A 16,069-nucleotide genomic window follows, 5' to 3' on the forward strand; every position below is an offset into this window, starting at 1 on the left:
TGCAGCCTCCCAGACACTGCAAAGCCTCTTGGCTGTGGGGTGCAGATTGGCCACAAAGTTGCAGAGGACAGATGAGAAGACTGTGGGGTTTGTGTTGCTTAGGAGCTCACCAAAAGCTGTTGGAATAAACTGGAGAGCAAAATTCATCCCAGGAGGCATTAGACACAAGCAGAGAGATTTTGCTTTTGAGCTTTTAACTTGATTTGCCTCATGTGACATGCCTGCCTTTTCTCTATTTGGAGTTATCTTGTCCTGTTTGTACCTTTTTAGTGCTTTAATAAAACCCAGCCACGGGGCCAGAAGCCTTTGACTTCTGGCTTGGCTGCTTCCAAGAGCAGATGTGGAAATTTCACCTCCCAATCTGTCTGATTCAACCCAGTCCCAAACAGCTTTTAACTGATGAAGAAAAGGAGACAAACTCTCCAGCCAGGAGAGTTTGCTGCCTGCAGTGCTCAATAATGTGTGTTTATGTGGGGGCTGTTCTGCACATACTAATTTTGAGCTGTACGTTTTCTTCCAGGAAATCTGTATTTGGCTTTATAACTTCCTAGGAATAGTTTGTGCATTGGAAAACCCCCTCCTGCCATATGGGAAGGAGCATTCTCACTTGTACCCTCTAAAATATGCATGAAGTTTTTTTAATGAAATGAACTTCCGATAATTGCAGAAGTTTGGAATTTTCAGAGGCTTTGATGAAATAGGTGTAAATTTGTGACAATTTCTGAGATGTACCTGGCAAAAGAGTGTAGCTGAGTGGGTCTGTCCCTTGTTTGCTCCATGGTCCAAGACACAGAAACCACCAGTGTGGTTTGGTACCAGAGCAGCTGGTGCTGCTCTGGTGGTACAAGGTCCATTATTCACCAGCCAGTGGATACAACTTTTGTGTAGATGGCTCAGGTCAGTTTCCCATGTCCAGAGGCTGCAGCTGGCCCTGCCTTTATCCTTTCACTCTCTGGTTTCCAAGGCCAGTTGTGCTTGGTTGGGCAATGCATGACAAGGGAATGTCCAAGATGATGAACCTGTTCTTAATGTTCATTTAATCAGCTCCCAGCTGCCCTCCCCCAAAACTGACTACTCATCAACCTGGGTGCTCCTCACCCTGATTTTTGGGTATCTTTTTAGTGCAGCAGAGCTAAATTATCTGGATGGAACAAGTGCTGGAGGAGAAACAGGACTTCAACAGAAATCACTTTTTTCAGCTTCCCAGCGGTTACAGCTCCTTGAATAGAGACTCTTACCTCCTCAGCAAACAGTTTACACTGGCATATCCTGCTGTTTGCAAGGAATGAGACTTGACAGAGGCCCCATGTGTAAAGAAGGCTTGAGTAAAAATGCTGTCAGTGTCACAAATCCCTGCCCCTTCTGAGGCTCTGTTGTTCCTACAAAACTGTTTGGACGTTGATTGTGCAGTATTTTGGTGTCCCTTGTGTGTATGAGGGTCAAAGCAAAGCAGTTAAATGACATTTTGCATCTCAGAACTGAGATCACCTTTTCCTGCAGGATGCTTCAGGTGTAAATTTGCTAAAAAAGCCCAACCAACTCAATGACTTGCCCAAAATTCCTGCCAGGAAGATTTGTAGGTACAGATTTTGTGGTAATTGGGAGTGGGGCTGGCCCGGCCTCATCCCCAATGGGCTGCAGCTGTGAGCAGCAGGTGAGCAGCATTAAAGGTAACGAGGCTTGGGGTGCCCAGGGGCACTGACCAACCACCAAAGGGAACAGAGGGCACACAGGTGCAGTGCATCAACAGCAGGGGATAAAAGGTTGGGCTGATAAAGGGCAGAGCGCTGTAGCCCCCTGAAGTGGGGAGATGGTCCTCTGTATGGGCAGATGCCTGAAGCCTTCAGAAGAGGTATGGTGTTACTGTATGGGTTGGAGCTTTCTGAAATGGTGTGATGATGCTCTGTGTATCCTGGCCATCTCAACTACAGTGTATGCTGTGACTGAGTTTGAGCAGGAAGAGAGGGGAAGTTTGGTTAATTCCTTTGTAGAATTCATAAACATTCATTTTGTCACAAACAGTTTCCTTTTAGCTTCCTTTCCTGAGCAGGTGGGAGGAAAACATGGCCCAGCAGTTACAAAAGGGGCTAAGAATGAGCAGAAATAAATCCTCTCTTCAGCTGCCCTGTGCTGGCCAGTACCACCTCCACAAACAGTGGTGTCCATCCAGTGCAGGAGCAGCTCGGTCTCAGCCCAGCCTGGTATTTCTCCAGGTGCTGGAGACTTTTGAGTGGCATCACAGATTGAGTGTTTCCCAGAAAGAGAGAGTCTCTGTGTAAACATTCTGAATAAACAGGCATTCTCTCTGTCCAGCCCCATCCTGTCAAGCATAAGGTGCAGATGCAGGTGCCAAGAGCTCTTCCAAATTAATTCTTTCCCTTCTTGCTGCCTCTCTGTTTTACCTGTGGTGTGAAAGCAAACCAAGGCCAACAGCCTTGGCCAGGGCCAGACTGGCCCAGTGCTGCCTGCTCTGTTTCCAGCATCCCTGTGCTGTGGACCTGCACCCAGCTCTGCCTCTTGATGGACTTGCTGGAATTGGGAAAAGGATTGCTGTTACCTTTGCTGAGGCAGAAACACCATCCAATCCAGCTAGCTGGGTTGTAGGGGAGAGGGATGTGAAGAACCAGCTCTTGCACATACTGGTAATCTGTAGATCTTGGGAAATAAAAGTACGTAAGGAAGAGCTGGCACTGAATAACTCTTGTGCCCTTCTTTAAGGTGGCTACTAAAGGCTCAGGAGTGGTAGAAAAACACCAGCATGTGACAGAGAAGGTGTACAATAGGGTCAGCAACTGCTGGTAGAAACACAGGTTTTGGAAATTGAGTTCTGGCTATCCTTTGTCTTAGAAAAGCTTAGTGCTTTTTTTCTCTAAATCCAACCTGCAGTCTAGATTTAGGGCATTGTTTTCTGTGCTGCTTAAAAACTTACACTGTTAGAAGCATTCAAGAAACTGAAACTAAGGCTGTGGGTAAATGTTTGCCATATATTTTTCAGTTGAAAAATGCTTAAGCAGCTCTTGCTTCAGTGGAAAACCCACAAAGCTGTTTGATAGTTTCCACTGTGTATCTATTACAAGAAGGCTTTGATTCTTTCCCCCTGGATTGCTCTGGAGCTTCCTGAGGACTTGTGTAGGAACATGGGCAATATTATTTCTGCAGGGACTATGTGAGCAGAAGAAAACTCAGTCTCTAAAGTGGGATGAAAGATCGATGTGTTTTCACAGTTTGGACTTAGATTTGGGAATTGGACCTCTCTTGAAGGAGGACCTGGAAACTTGGAAAAGCCCTAAGATTGATGTTTTGAGTCATAGAAGAATTGTGATTTTTCTGCAAGAGCCTAGCACACCCATCCTGTACCAGATGCAGCAGTTGTTTGCTCAGTAATGTGAACCACAGAGTGGTGATGATATAACCTGTGCACTCGGTTCTGCAACTGTTTTTTGGGGGGGCTTGAGACACATATTTAGGATTTTGCTGAAGGAAACAGAAGTGACCTTGGTGCTGTCCATATTCTCCATCTCCCATCTGCTGCCCTGGCTCCCATCACTCTGGGTTCCTGCAGTGCTTCTGTTCACTTTCCAGGTTGGAAGAAAACTGTATGTGCTTGTATCCCCCTCGGAGCTGAGGCCACCATGGTGGCACTGTAAGGGAGGGCTGTGTGCCATGGCCCTTTTCAGCTCTCTGGCTGGAGTGCTGTGAGGAGTACAGTGTTTTGTGTGTGACAGAAATCCCTCTGGCATTCTGTGTTAGAGCTGGATTTACTGGAAACAGGTCCTTGGTGAAAACCTTCCTTGCATAACCCTTTTCCCACCTACAGGCCATGGTGACTGGCACAGCCCAAAAGCCTTTGACAACCAGTTTTTCTGTAGATGTGTGGAAGGAGGCTCCAGATCTGGAGAACAAGGCTTAACTCGGGGCTGCTTTAATTGGAGACACTGCTGTGGGTTTGTGTATCAATGAGCAGGTGATGACCTGGTGGGTTCCCAGGCCTGCTCACTCATAATAGCTCTCAGGGCTGTGTTTGTAACAGGATTTTTGGAAGCAGTTTTCACTGCAGTGACAGGTGTAGAGAGCTGAATTTTCAGCCCCAGATCCTGATAGTTTCTGGGAGGGAATGTTGTTTAGCTTCTATTGAAATGTGAAGGTGCTCCTTCAGAACTGCTCTTTTCTAGTACTGTTTTCTAAATGGCATGGACTGGGGAGAGAAAGTGTACGTAGAGAAGAGAATATGGCATTTCTGCCTTTTGATTTAATAGTCCTGTATAATTTTGAGGAAGTCTGTGGCTGTTATTTGGTGCTATTCCTGCTTCCCATGCCAGCCAACACTGGCAGCACAGGTGTATGTCTGCTCTCCTGTTGACTCAGCCCCCAGTAAGTTCCTGGTGAAGGCTTCAGTCTCCTCTCCTTTAATTGATGTGGTTTGCTGTGCTCTGATGGAGATTGTTTATGGACCAGACTATGCCTTTGGCCCCAGCATGTTACTCATGTCTACACAGATGAGCACAGACACACCTGGGCTTGTCTGCCTATGCAAAGATGGAGCTGACTGTGAGCCAGACACCTCTTAGCATGGAGTCAGAGCAGAAGCAGCTGCATGCCAGGCTCTGTGTAACTCTGCTCACAACCTGTGGTAGTGCCTCCTGTAGCTGCAATGAAGTCCTTGCTGTGAGCTTTCCTGTTTTAGAGTCATTTCTCAGTAAATCCCATCCAAGTGTAAGCAGGTGTTTGGGATTTGCAGACTTGTGGGAGAGACCTCTCCTTACTCCTCTGCCTGGTGACGGTGTTTTGGGAGATGAAACAGAGATACAAAATGCAGATAAAACATTGAGACAGGGAGGTATATGCTGACCCCTGTGGATGTGCATATCCAGGCCTGGTTCTGACTTTGATTGACTGGATCTCCTGAGCTGGGGCCAGGGTGTGTTGCCAAGGGCTGACAGGACAGCAGGGGCTAGCTGGTGGCAAAAGGCAAGGAGCAACCCTTTGTGCTGGCAAGGAGATCCCCCAAGGAGCATCGTGCCTCAGAAAATGCCAATTGTCTGAGAACAATTTTGTGGGAAAATGTTGGTTTTGATGAATTTCAGTTGCTGAAAAATATTAGATGAAAATGTTTTGAAAACTGTTTGACCTTTTCTAAATGGCAAAGTTTCAATGTTTTTAGATCCAAATGCTGCTTCATTTTGATAGCTAGCATTAATTGAAGGTTAAAAAAAAAGTTGGAACTGAAATGGAATTCCTGAAAATGAATAGAAACAAAATGTTCTCTTCCTCTTTTCCTCCCCCAGCATTCTTATTTCTGGAGAAATTGTGAGATTTTTTTGACTTTTTAGTTCCTCTGAGCAGAGATATTTAAAACCTCACAAATTGTTGTGGGAGGGCATCCCATCCGGCTCACTATCCACCTGCTCCAATGCAGTTGCCGGTTATGAAGTGGTTTTTGTTTAATTTCATGATGGAGCTGCAAGCATTTTTCAGGCATTCCAAAGGTAGAGTCTCCAGATCTGCTAAGAGACTGGGATGCAGCCTGTCCCTGCAGCCCTCATCTGCCCAGCACCCTCTGTTGGCTTCCTGGCAAGTCTTGCATCTCCCCATCTGAAAGGAAAGAGTGAGAGCAGTGTGCTGTGGCTGAGTGACAAACACACTGTGTTTGCTAAACTAACACCCTGGGAAAGCATGGAATGATCACTCTAAATGCATCATGGCTAAAAGGAGTCAGTTGTGTGCACAAGTTGGGCTCACGTCAGAAGATAGGAATAGAAAGTAAATAGGATTGTGTAGCAGGAGATGCCTTAAAAGCCTCAACAAGAAAATGCTGCTCACAGGTCCAGAGCCACAGAGAGCAGGAATGTCCTCTGGCTGAAGTGGCTGGAGCAAAAGCCTGTGCATTGTGACATCTGCACATCTTACAGCCAGGTGAAGGAACTGGGGTGGAGAAAGCAGGAGGGCTGTGAGCTTCTTCCTGCCCAGCTCTGCACTGGAGTGCAAGTGCACCTTTCCACCTCCTCCCTTAAATGGAAAGGGTTTATATATGATCTGTCATGTGGGGTGTGACGGCAAACAGGCTGTGCTGTCTCCTCCAGCATCCCAAGCCTGTTGCCATGTCTCTGGCTGATGTGAAGATCATTCATTGCTCCTCTTTTAGCTCTGCTGTCTTTGCCTTGTCCATCAGGTGATGAGTCACATCATCGTGGTGAGTGGTGTTTCTGACTTCCATAAGATGCTGTACTGGCTCTGTGATTGGAGAGCTTTGTTTCTCCTTTGGAGGGGATGTCTGACAGATTTACTGCACCTCTTGGAGTGTCCTCAGTAGGAACAAGAGTTTGCATTTCAGCCATCTTCATATCATGTTGATGACAGTCTGGATTTTGGCCTTGCACAAAAATGATTGAGTTCGGTTTTGCTTTTGAGGGATGTTTGTGAAGTGCAAAGCCCTAGGCTTCAGGAAACTGCTAAAAATTAATGTGTAATATTGGTAAAATGATCCCCTTTACACCAAGGGTGTTCCCAAAGCCCTCCCAGAAGGCAGGGTGGGTAAGTGAAGACTGCAAGCAGTTTAGGGGCTGGTAGGTGGTGAGGTGTAATGTTCCTATAAATAACAAATACTGGCTTCAGGTTCCTGACAATATTGGTTTTATATTGGTCATTGATCTATTTCTGGAACACAGCATTTTGAAAATCCTTATCAAGTTGATTTGCCTCAGAAAGGGCTCCTCTAGGGTAGCCAGTAACTGGACCTGAATCCTATCCCTCTTCTCTCAGAGCCAAGCCCTTTCTTCTTCATTTCCCTGTTGGTGTTGGCAGAAATGCCAAACATGAAGAGGTTGCAATGTAAGCAAACAATTTTTAGGAGACTATTTAAGAACAAAGTAATGGCAAACAATAACAACATCATAATCCCCAGGAAAATCTGAAGGATTTATAAGACATTTTTCCTCATTCAGATGGGTGCCATTATGCTGGGAGAATGAGTGGATACAAGTAAAGGGGAGCTGGCATGGAAAAATCAAAACACATAATTTCTAGGAGAGATGCAGAGTTGAATTCTCTCTACTATGTGTACTGACTATATTCAGTGCAGTTATTCTGAAGTCACTTCTTTTAATTTGCCTAATACTTCTAAATGGATTGTCCTGGTAAACTGCTGTTGTCAAAGTACTTCTTGCATCTTAATGTGTCTCTCAGAAAGTGGTCTGCTTTCAAAAATGCACCTTGCAGGTATTTTTATTTTGAGTATCCATGTAACTTACTTGTGCCTTGGCAGCCATTCATGCTGTTTGAATACTCCTCTGGTGGAACATTTGCTCCTTTGAGCAGAGTATAGGCAATGCTGTGTTCCACCAGTGCATTTTTTGTGCTTCAAACTCACCTTGAGCTGAGTGGGTGAAACTGTCTCAAACAAGTAGCTTGTGTTCCTCTGGGCAGTTCCTTTGCAGAATAGGATGTAAGGCTTGTACTAAGAATTTATAACCCTTTCCCCTCCCTGCTGGTTTTCCCTAATAGTTCACATTGCTTTCATTTCTGCTTTTTCTCCAAAATACGTAAATGGATTTTTAAAAATTAGCGTCATGAGCACTTACCATAAGAACTTGAGGCTGGGCTGTGTCAGAACAGAATGATGGAATACCTTTTTGCTTCACTCTGCTGTTCTCCCTTTCAAGCTTTGTGTCTAGGCCCTACGTATTTAGAAAGAAAAGAAAAATTAGCCTGATTTTTCAAAAAACCTGAACACCTGGATTCACCATCTTTTTCTGCTGTGGGTATTGCCTTTAAGAACTGGAATCCACTTTTTCTCCACTATCATGCGCAGAACCTGACTGTTACCATGAGAAAGGGCTAGAAACTCAGATTCTGAGAAACTCAAAGTATTTGGTATATAAGGAGCCCTTCAAATAATTTCAAAGCATCTTATGGGATTTTACAACCATGGCATGTTTTGCTTTCATTTTGGATTCAAAGAAATCCTCAGACTTAACGTTTAAAAACCCACTCACCAATCTATTCTTGTACCAGCCTGTCAGGTTCTATCCAAATTGCTCAGTTGCTTCCATGTTAATTTTAAGCTGCTGTATTAACTGGTTAGAAAATCTTGGGAAGGTCTCAACTGGCTACAGGAGCAAAAGCCAGGGTTTTTTCAGGCTTGGAAGTTTGTCAATTTTTTGGAGATCACTGCAGAATTTGAGCTGTAGCTTGAAAGGATAAGGGTTGCATGTGTGCAAAATAAGCTGGGCAATCACAGATCTGTAATGTAACCTGATTCTTTGCATTTTTATGTTCCCTAAATGTGTTTACAGTCAAGAAAAATAGTAGTTTTTCCATGAACACATGGCTCTTGGAGCTATTTCTTGGATTTTCTATCATCAATGCTCTCTTTATTATTTTCTGTAGATGTAACTCTGCATATGAGATTTCCATAGACAAATAATATCCTCTCTTTTCTGGGACTTTGGAAAGCAACAAGGAAAGCCAAACCAATCCTGTCCCCCTGTTGAGGTTCTCTTTGAAGAATGATTGCTTTGTGGTTTCTTTAGGGCACAGCTTCAAGTGTGGAAGCAAATGCAAAGTGAGCAGATTCTAGCCAGCAATTCCACCTGCCAGCAGGGTGCATTTCTTAGGTTTTACTCCCTTGTGCCCAGAACTCTCTCTGCAAGACACTAATGAAGCAATTAATGGAAAGGGCTTGTAGACAACCCCTTGGAGAATAGTTAGTCTCCTTTTCATGTAAAACTCAGCATCCAGAGTAACCTGATGTAGTTGGTTTTCTAGGATGACCCATTATAAGTCCCAAAGCACCTGGACTTTGGGCAGGTATCCTTCTCTGCTTGCTGTAAAATGCATCAGAAGTGTGACCTGTCTAAAAATATTAATTACCACAAGCTCAGACCTGGCACTGCTGCAGGCAGTGCTTGCCAGGAATATGGCAGCTGTATCTGGTAGAGCTCCCTTTTAATGAGAGGAGCTTGCTGCTTTGGCTGCTTTAAGCAGCTTTCTTTGAAATATTGTCTCCAAAATGCAGGAAAAGGAGAAAGCCACCTCCTATAGCTGTGCATGGAGATCACACAATCATGGAATGGTTTGGGTTGAAAGGCACTTTAAAGGCTATCTTGTTCCAACCTCCTGCCATGAGCAGGGACACCTTCCACTAGCCCAGGTTGCTCAGAGCCCCATCCAGCCTGGCTGTGAGCACTCCCAGGGATGGGGCATCCACAGCTTTTCTGGGCACCCTGTGCCAGGACCCCACCACCCAAACAAGGAACAATTTCTTCCTAATATCCAATCCTATCCTTTTTCCATTTAAACCCTCTGAATGGGGAACTACTCTGAGTCTGTTGGCAGCTCTGGCTCAGGTAGGAAGGCAGAGGTCACAAGTGACATGGTCCCATGAGGCATCAGAACATTGTCAGTCTCTGTCACAAGATTTAGTTAAGTCACTCAAGTTCTCACCAAGCTGCTGCCTCCAAAAGAAAAAGTTTCCAGGCACAGATGAGAACAGAGCCTGAAGCTGGTGAAGTGTGATGCCACAGGGTGTCAGGGATGCGGGCTGGGTTTGGAATGCACCACATCTGCACGAGGCTCTGCCAGAGCCCAAAAGTTGTGCCTCTGTTGTGTCTGCCAGCAGTGCTGGCTTTTCTGTGACACCTCTGTGTGTGCCTGAGGCAGAAGTGCTCTCTCTCAGGGTGATTAGGAAGGGTCACCTCCAGAGAGTCACAGCTGCCTCCTTTGTAATCTGCTCATGCTGATGCAAACATAAGGTTAAAACTTCTCACCTAGGATTTTGTTGGAGTATGTGTGCTTTCTACCCTGGGCTGCAAAGGACCCAGCCATACAAAGTGGTGGAAAAACTGTGCAAGATACTGGTGGTTGTATATTTTCTCACCTCTTGCTGCGCTGACTCTTTGCTATGCTGTTCCCATTCCAGGCCAAATCTCAGTTTCAAAAACTCTTTGGTCATGATATTGACAAAGGCAAATGAATAAATTATTTTTAAATCCTGGTAATTATAAAAGGGAAGATTCTTCAAGACACAGGTTAAGATATTTGAAGATGTGGCAGTGATGATTGTGCAATGGGAAGCAAAAGAAGTTCTCTGCTAGATGAATTACAGGATGAGTAAGAGCAGCCTGCCTGTCCAAGTCCTCCCCAGGGCTCTGGTGGGATCTGATCCATCTCCCTTCCTGTCTGAATCTGCAGCATGACTCTTGGGTGATTATTTCACAGGTCTGTGCCTGAAGCTGGCCCTACCCTTGGAGCACCTGCTCCTTCTCTCCAAGCTGTGCTTGTTGGGTTTGCAGGTCCTGGATGCAACCAGGGCTGAGACTGACACAAAGCTGCTTTAGGAATGGTGTCCAAAGCCTGCAAAGAAGCTACTGTGCTTTGCTGTGGCCTCTGTATCTGGGGGTTGTGGTGATGGTGAAAAATAGATAAGGGAAGGAAAAACCAAGGGTGGGAAGCACAAAAGGTTAATGCACTGGTGCAACAGGCAGGCCCGGGAGGAGGGTGGCAGGAAGGGGTTTGCAGATGCAGCTTTTCTGTGCTCTTATCTAGACCCCTCTGGCAGCAGCCTCAGCGAGACTCGGGCTCTTTGGGAACTGGCCCAAAGCTTTAATGAAGGCAGGCGGGGCGCAGCGCGTTCCTGCCTCTCAGGGGGCCCTTTGTCTCTCAAGGCTATCGGCTTGCTCTGAGGAGACACATCATCACCCAGCTCGGAGCTGGATAAGGGCTTTTGAAGTTCTGTGTTTGATATGCGTCACTGCCTCCGTCACACAGCACAAGACCTTCTCTGGTTTTCTCCTTTCGCTGCTGCAGTTTCACCCACCTGGTATCGCAACCAGAGATAAAACCGAGCCAAGCCACACGTGTCTTGAAATAGCCGGAGTTCGGGGAACGTGCTTTCCTAGAGAGAGCAATTAGCACCTTCGGGAGGTCTTAGCAGGAGTGAGGATGAGGAGTCTCTCCTCCCATGCACAATCTGGGCTTTATTTCATGTAACCAGCTCGTTGATGGTCTCAGCGCTTCTCTCCAGATCTGGCTGCTGAGCTGTGCTTTCTGGGGCTGCCCTGGCTCCAGCTTTTCACCCGTATGTTTGGCTGTCCAGGCAGGTCCGAGTCCTGCCATCTGAGCTCCAGCACTGCTCCCAGGTCAGGACATCATGTGGGTGTCTCTGGAGGCCACGCAGCCCCCACGATGACAATAGTGCTGACTGTAGTAAAGGATTTGTTGTTTAAGTTCAGGCTTTGGTCGCTAATGCCTGGTAAAGACACAAACAGAAAACAATCTGGGCTTTGAGGGTCGTTGTTAATTGTTTAGGGAAGGGGATTCCTGGTTTCCCTACCAGTGTCAGGAGGATGCTTAGAACTGTTCCCTGGAGTGGTGAGCAGGTAGCTGATAGTTCTTTTTTCTTGTCCCAAAGGCACATGGCTGCTGCTAATGGAGCAGTGAGAGCAGGCAGCGGGGCAGTGCCTGAGTGTGCTGGGTGGGATGGCCTACCTTGGTGACTGCGGGCCAGGATGTGTGAGCAGCTGGTGTCCTGGTGACAGCAGGGTGCTTGCAGAGTTAATGTTTCACTGACCTGTGTGTCAGGTGACCTCTTGCAGTTTAGAAGTCAAGTCATGCATGGAGTCAACCAAAGAAGAAGTCATGTGGAGGGGTGGGGTGAGGTACTTAGCCAAGAGGCAAAGCAAACAAATGATGAATGAGTTAAAACAACACTTCAGGTTATAACCAGAAGGGAGGCTCTGCTGAGAAGCTGTCTCCAGTCTCTGTTTGTCTTGCCATTTCTAAGTGAGGGAATTGTGAGCACAATGAACTGTGCAAGATCAGTAATAAAATACATTCACCTTGGATCTTGTTATATCTGCTGTGCAAGCAAACAGTATTTCCCATAATTGCTGAGAGGAAAAACCTAATTAAAAGAGCTGCTATTTAATTGGCCTAGGTTCATCTTTATCTAACAGTCAACAGCAGACAAGTGAGTCTGAAAGAAAAGCTCTGGAGGGCTGAAGTGACTTGACCAAGATTGAAATAAACCCAGCTTGAAATCAGCTCTTGTAATTCCCAACAGAAGGAGCCTGCCCAGCTGACCGAAAAAAATCTCTTGCTTGTGTTGCTGGCAAAGATCCTCAGCTCAGAGCAGAATACAAATGCCTCATTTTAAAGAAATTACTTCTGTAAAGCTTGTTCTGGTGCTTATACATCCACATGAGCAGTGGTGGCTTGGAGAGGACTGCAGCAAAGCAAACTGAGGCGAGATGCAGGTGTGCAAAGAACCTGGACAGTAAAATTCCAGTGAGAGGAGCACACTGAGCTCAGCAGTGGTTTTGTTCGTCATGAGGCTGGGGATGAACCTGTCCTGGGAGAGAATTGGCAACACATTCAAGGGGGTTGAGGGCAGTCTTCTGTGCTTGTTGGTGCCTCTGCTCAACATGCCACATTTCTGCAGATTTATCCCCAAGCTTTCCTCTTTTGGGAAGTTCAGCCTCTGAAAGTTACAGTCCCTGCATACAGTGGTTTTAGGATCAGGCCTTGTAGATGCTTAAAGTGCATCAGGAGTGTTGTTCCTGAGCAACATCTGAACCCTGTAGGATAGAGGCAAGGTAAAAACTATAGATGGTGCTTTAATGGCAACTGTGTGTGAATGAAGGGGGGATGTAACTCATCCCCATCACCTCTTTTTATGGGATGGTACTGGCCAGATGAGCTGGTGTCAGGAATGCTGCTGGCAGTTTCCCCTGTTCCTTGGAAGCTGTTCCGGTTCAAAACTAGGGAAGCTCACAAGACAAAATATGGGAAGAAATCAGGTTTCAGCTGCTGAACAAAACCTCAATTCAGTGTCACATCTTGGGATCTTCTGATGTTTCTGGGGACACTAAAATATTGAATGTTCTATGGCAAAGTCTTGACTTTTGTTCTCTCTAGTGGCTTTGCAGTTGATATCCGTGTCTCCTGAAGTCTGGCATGGTGTAAATCACACCAAGCAGGCACTGATCTCTGCTGTCTATGGCTCAGGTGAATCTGCCCATGTAGCTGACAGGGCAGCCAGAGCAGTGTGTGCTAGCAATGGTATTCTCCAGGCTGAGGGAGGATTGGCTCCTTGTCCATGTCCTACAAGGATATTTGTGAGTGGCTGACACCTGGCACAGCTCCTGGGATACCCACTTGTTACCTGCAATCCTCCTGCACGTGTCACTGGTACCTTCAGAGCAGACCCTGCTTTCCTGAAGAGGAAGGAGTCAGGTCAGGCTGTTTCTGGGGCAGCATTTACTGCACACTCCTGGGGCTGACAGCTTAGCTCTTGTGACAAACTTGTGCCTGAGATTTAAGAGACAAAACCACAGTGTTTGTTACAAGTGATTGCCCCTGTCCTCTTCAGTCCATCTCATTTTCCAATCTGACATAGCCAAGTTATCAAATCAGTGCTTTTAGAGGCTGGATTCATTTTATTTGTGACCAGGCAGTCCCGGGGACACAAGCTGCCAAGAACCTGTCAATAATCAACCAGAGGATATCTTATCTTTTTTTTTCCTTGGCTAAACACATTGTAAGGGCTAACACACCATGAATAATAGATAGTCATAAAAAAAACACATCCCCTGTAAATCTGTCCCAGCTGTTACTAGGCTGAATTTATGACAGCAATATTTAATCAACTGTTTTCAAGAAGAGGGTTACAAAAACACTGTGCTAAAAGTGGTGGGTCTAGCAAAAGTTTTCTGCTTTCTAGCCTCTAAGAGTCCCGGAAATGGAGAAATGTGGGAGGTGATATGGATAGTCTTAGGGGCTTTGTTTTTGTTTTAATCCACAGCCATGCTGCTGTGCTGTCTAACCTGAGACAACCCACAAGAAATGGATTTGCAATCTCTGTGTTTTGTGCAGTGGTTGTCTGGTAAAAGCAATGCCTGAGAAATCTGACTCTGCTCTTGTTAACCTCTTTTGCTTTTCAGGTGTTTGTTTGTCTCTGTGTTATGAGATGTAGATCACTCATTTGCTGTGGTAGTTGAGATTTTAACTGCTGTACCTTTTCCTAGGTGTCTACCCCTGCATTAAGGAAACCTGAATTCCCATTAATTTCCATTTGACTTCAGACTTGAGGTCAGCTTTCTGGTCATCTTTGTGGTGTCACACCTCATTCTGTTGTCTACTGGAGCTCTAGATTTTAGCCTTTTCCCTGTCCTCCAGATTTTTCACATGCTGCATGATTCAGAAGTCTGGCAAATCATAGGTCAGCGCTTTTCTACCCTTAGAATATCCCTTGTGAAAACAATAGCTTGAATAAATGAATAGAAATTTTCATTTCCATTCTGGTGTTTGAGACTTCAGGGTCCATTTGTTAAGTGACCCTCTGTGCAGCAGTGATAGCTGTTACTTTTACATAACAACATGGCTCCATTATCTACACCTCCAAGAAAAATTTAATAGTCCTGGTGGAAGACTGAGAATCAGAAATTGTCTCATTCCAAAAAGTTTGTATGGAAAAGGGATGGTGTCAAGTCAATGTGTTGAGGTTTAAGTAGAACGTTTCCTCACATTGCTGAGGAGCTTGGAGCAAGTATCTGAAATGCCTTTTCAGAGCCTCAAGCTTAGTGGAATCCAGCATTAGGGGAAGTCATCCAGGTGATTTCTGCATCCAAGCATCTCTGGATACAAATAGCATGCAGGTTCAGATAAGGGTAATCAAATCGGATGCCCCAGGCTGTGAGATGATATCAGCAGGGGTTGGGAAAGCTCTGCTTCCCATTCCTCCCCATTGCTCCCCACTGGGGCTGGCCAGTGGCCAAATTTTGCCATTGATTTGCCTGTCAAACTATTAGGGAAGCAAAGTTCCATTCAGTGTTAATAACAGTAATGAAATCCATTGCTCTGCTGTTTGCTTTTCTTTCTTAAAAGCATTGTGCTTGGAGGTGGCCAAAGAACACAGGTTATAGAACACAATCTCTTCTTCTGAGCTTCCTGCTCTTAGGCTTTTGATGTTTTAAAAATCTTCTGGGGCGGGTTAGACATCCCAAAAGTGCAGTTTCTCTGGGCACAAAACCCTTTTTGGTTTTTGACTTGGACTTGTGATTTTATGGAGAGGATCATTCCTGGCCTGTGTGGTATTTGGCTAACGATGAAGATATATTAATACCATGCCCTGGAGAAATGGCTGCTGAAATGAACTGTCAGGCCAGTGTAAGACTTCCTGCTGTCTGAGGGGATCTGGGCAGAGTCTGCAGCCACCAAGAAGCAGATTTATACTCTGTACTGCTGCAGTAAATCTAATGTCAGCTATGTCATGCCAAAGGCGAAGCTTCTCAGGCATGTTGCAAAGATGACTTTCAGTGTGGTACAGCAGCTAGCTCTGGTCCTAGGTAAATAGAAACTGTAAAAACACTCAGAAATTATAAAGAATATGGGAGGGGCGGGAAGATGGGGGATGTCACACCAAAATATTTTATTGGGCTGGGGTGCAGGAGGGAGGTGGGTTTGTTACTAGATTTACTGCTGCTTTTCTTGGTGCTCTCGCTCGTTTCTTATTTTGTTTGTGGTTTGGTTTCTTTCCCCTCCAAAGGTGTTGTGAAGTGTGTATCCTTTCTGAATATTGCCTTTAGTCTTTTGAACAGAGGTGAAGGATCAAATATTGATTCAGTTTTGAAATGTAGGTAAAAAATGGCTATTCCTCCCTTTTCCACCTCTAACAGCTTACTTACAACACTGTTAGCTAGGACAGGTTGCAGTGCTGTAGACCTCTGTACCTTGGACTTCCAGGTGTATTTTGCTGATCCCACTGCTCTCCAGCATGGGCTGTTAGCAGCAATTTTGTTTCAAGGGAAGGTTAAAACTCACGTTTCCCTTCACACAGGAAAGCTACAACTGCATGAGATTTAAGCCTCTTGGCTTTGTGACTTATTTTTTATTGTTGGGTTCATGATTCACTGGCTGATCAAACAAATTCCCAGCAATAAACAGGAGGAAGGGGAAAAAAAAAAGTGTGTCATGTTGATAATATGATGACTGAAGGGACCAATGACCCTGAGAGGAGAGTGAACCAGTCCTGTTGCAAAAGATATGGCTCATCCTTTTCAGAGCATGGCACTGC

The 16,069-nt window shown here is 45.5% G+C and overlaps 1 long non-coding RNA gene across 1 annotated transcript in view; it reads left to right on the forward strand.

Moving 5' to 3' along the window:
• The first annotated feature begins 1,737 nt into the window (after positions 1–1,737).
• Positions 1,738–16,069, forward strand: part of LOC135453352 (uncharacterized) — a 79,732-nt gene continuing 65,400 nt past the window's right edge. The window contains exon 1 of the long non-coding RNA XR_010441847.1: positions 1,738–1,852. This is a non-coding gene — a long non-coding RNA (uncharacterized LOC135453352). The remainder of the gene's footprint in view (positions 1,853–16,069) is intronic.

The sequence above is a fragment of the Zonotrichia leucophrys genome, chromosome 12 (assembly GCF_028769735.1).
Source record: "Zonotrichia leucophrys gambelii isolate GWCS_2022_RI chromosome 12, RI_Zleu_2.0, whole genome shotgun sequence".
In the NCBI taxonomy this organism is placed as follows: domain Eukaryota; kingdom Metazoa; phylum Chordata; class Aves; order Passeriformes; family Passerellidae; genus Zonotrichia; species Zonotrichia leucophrys.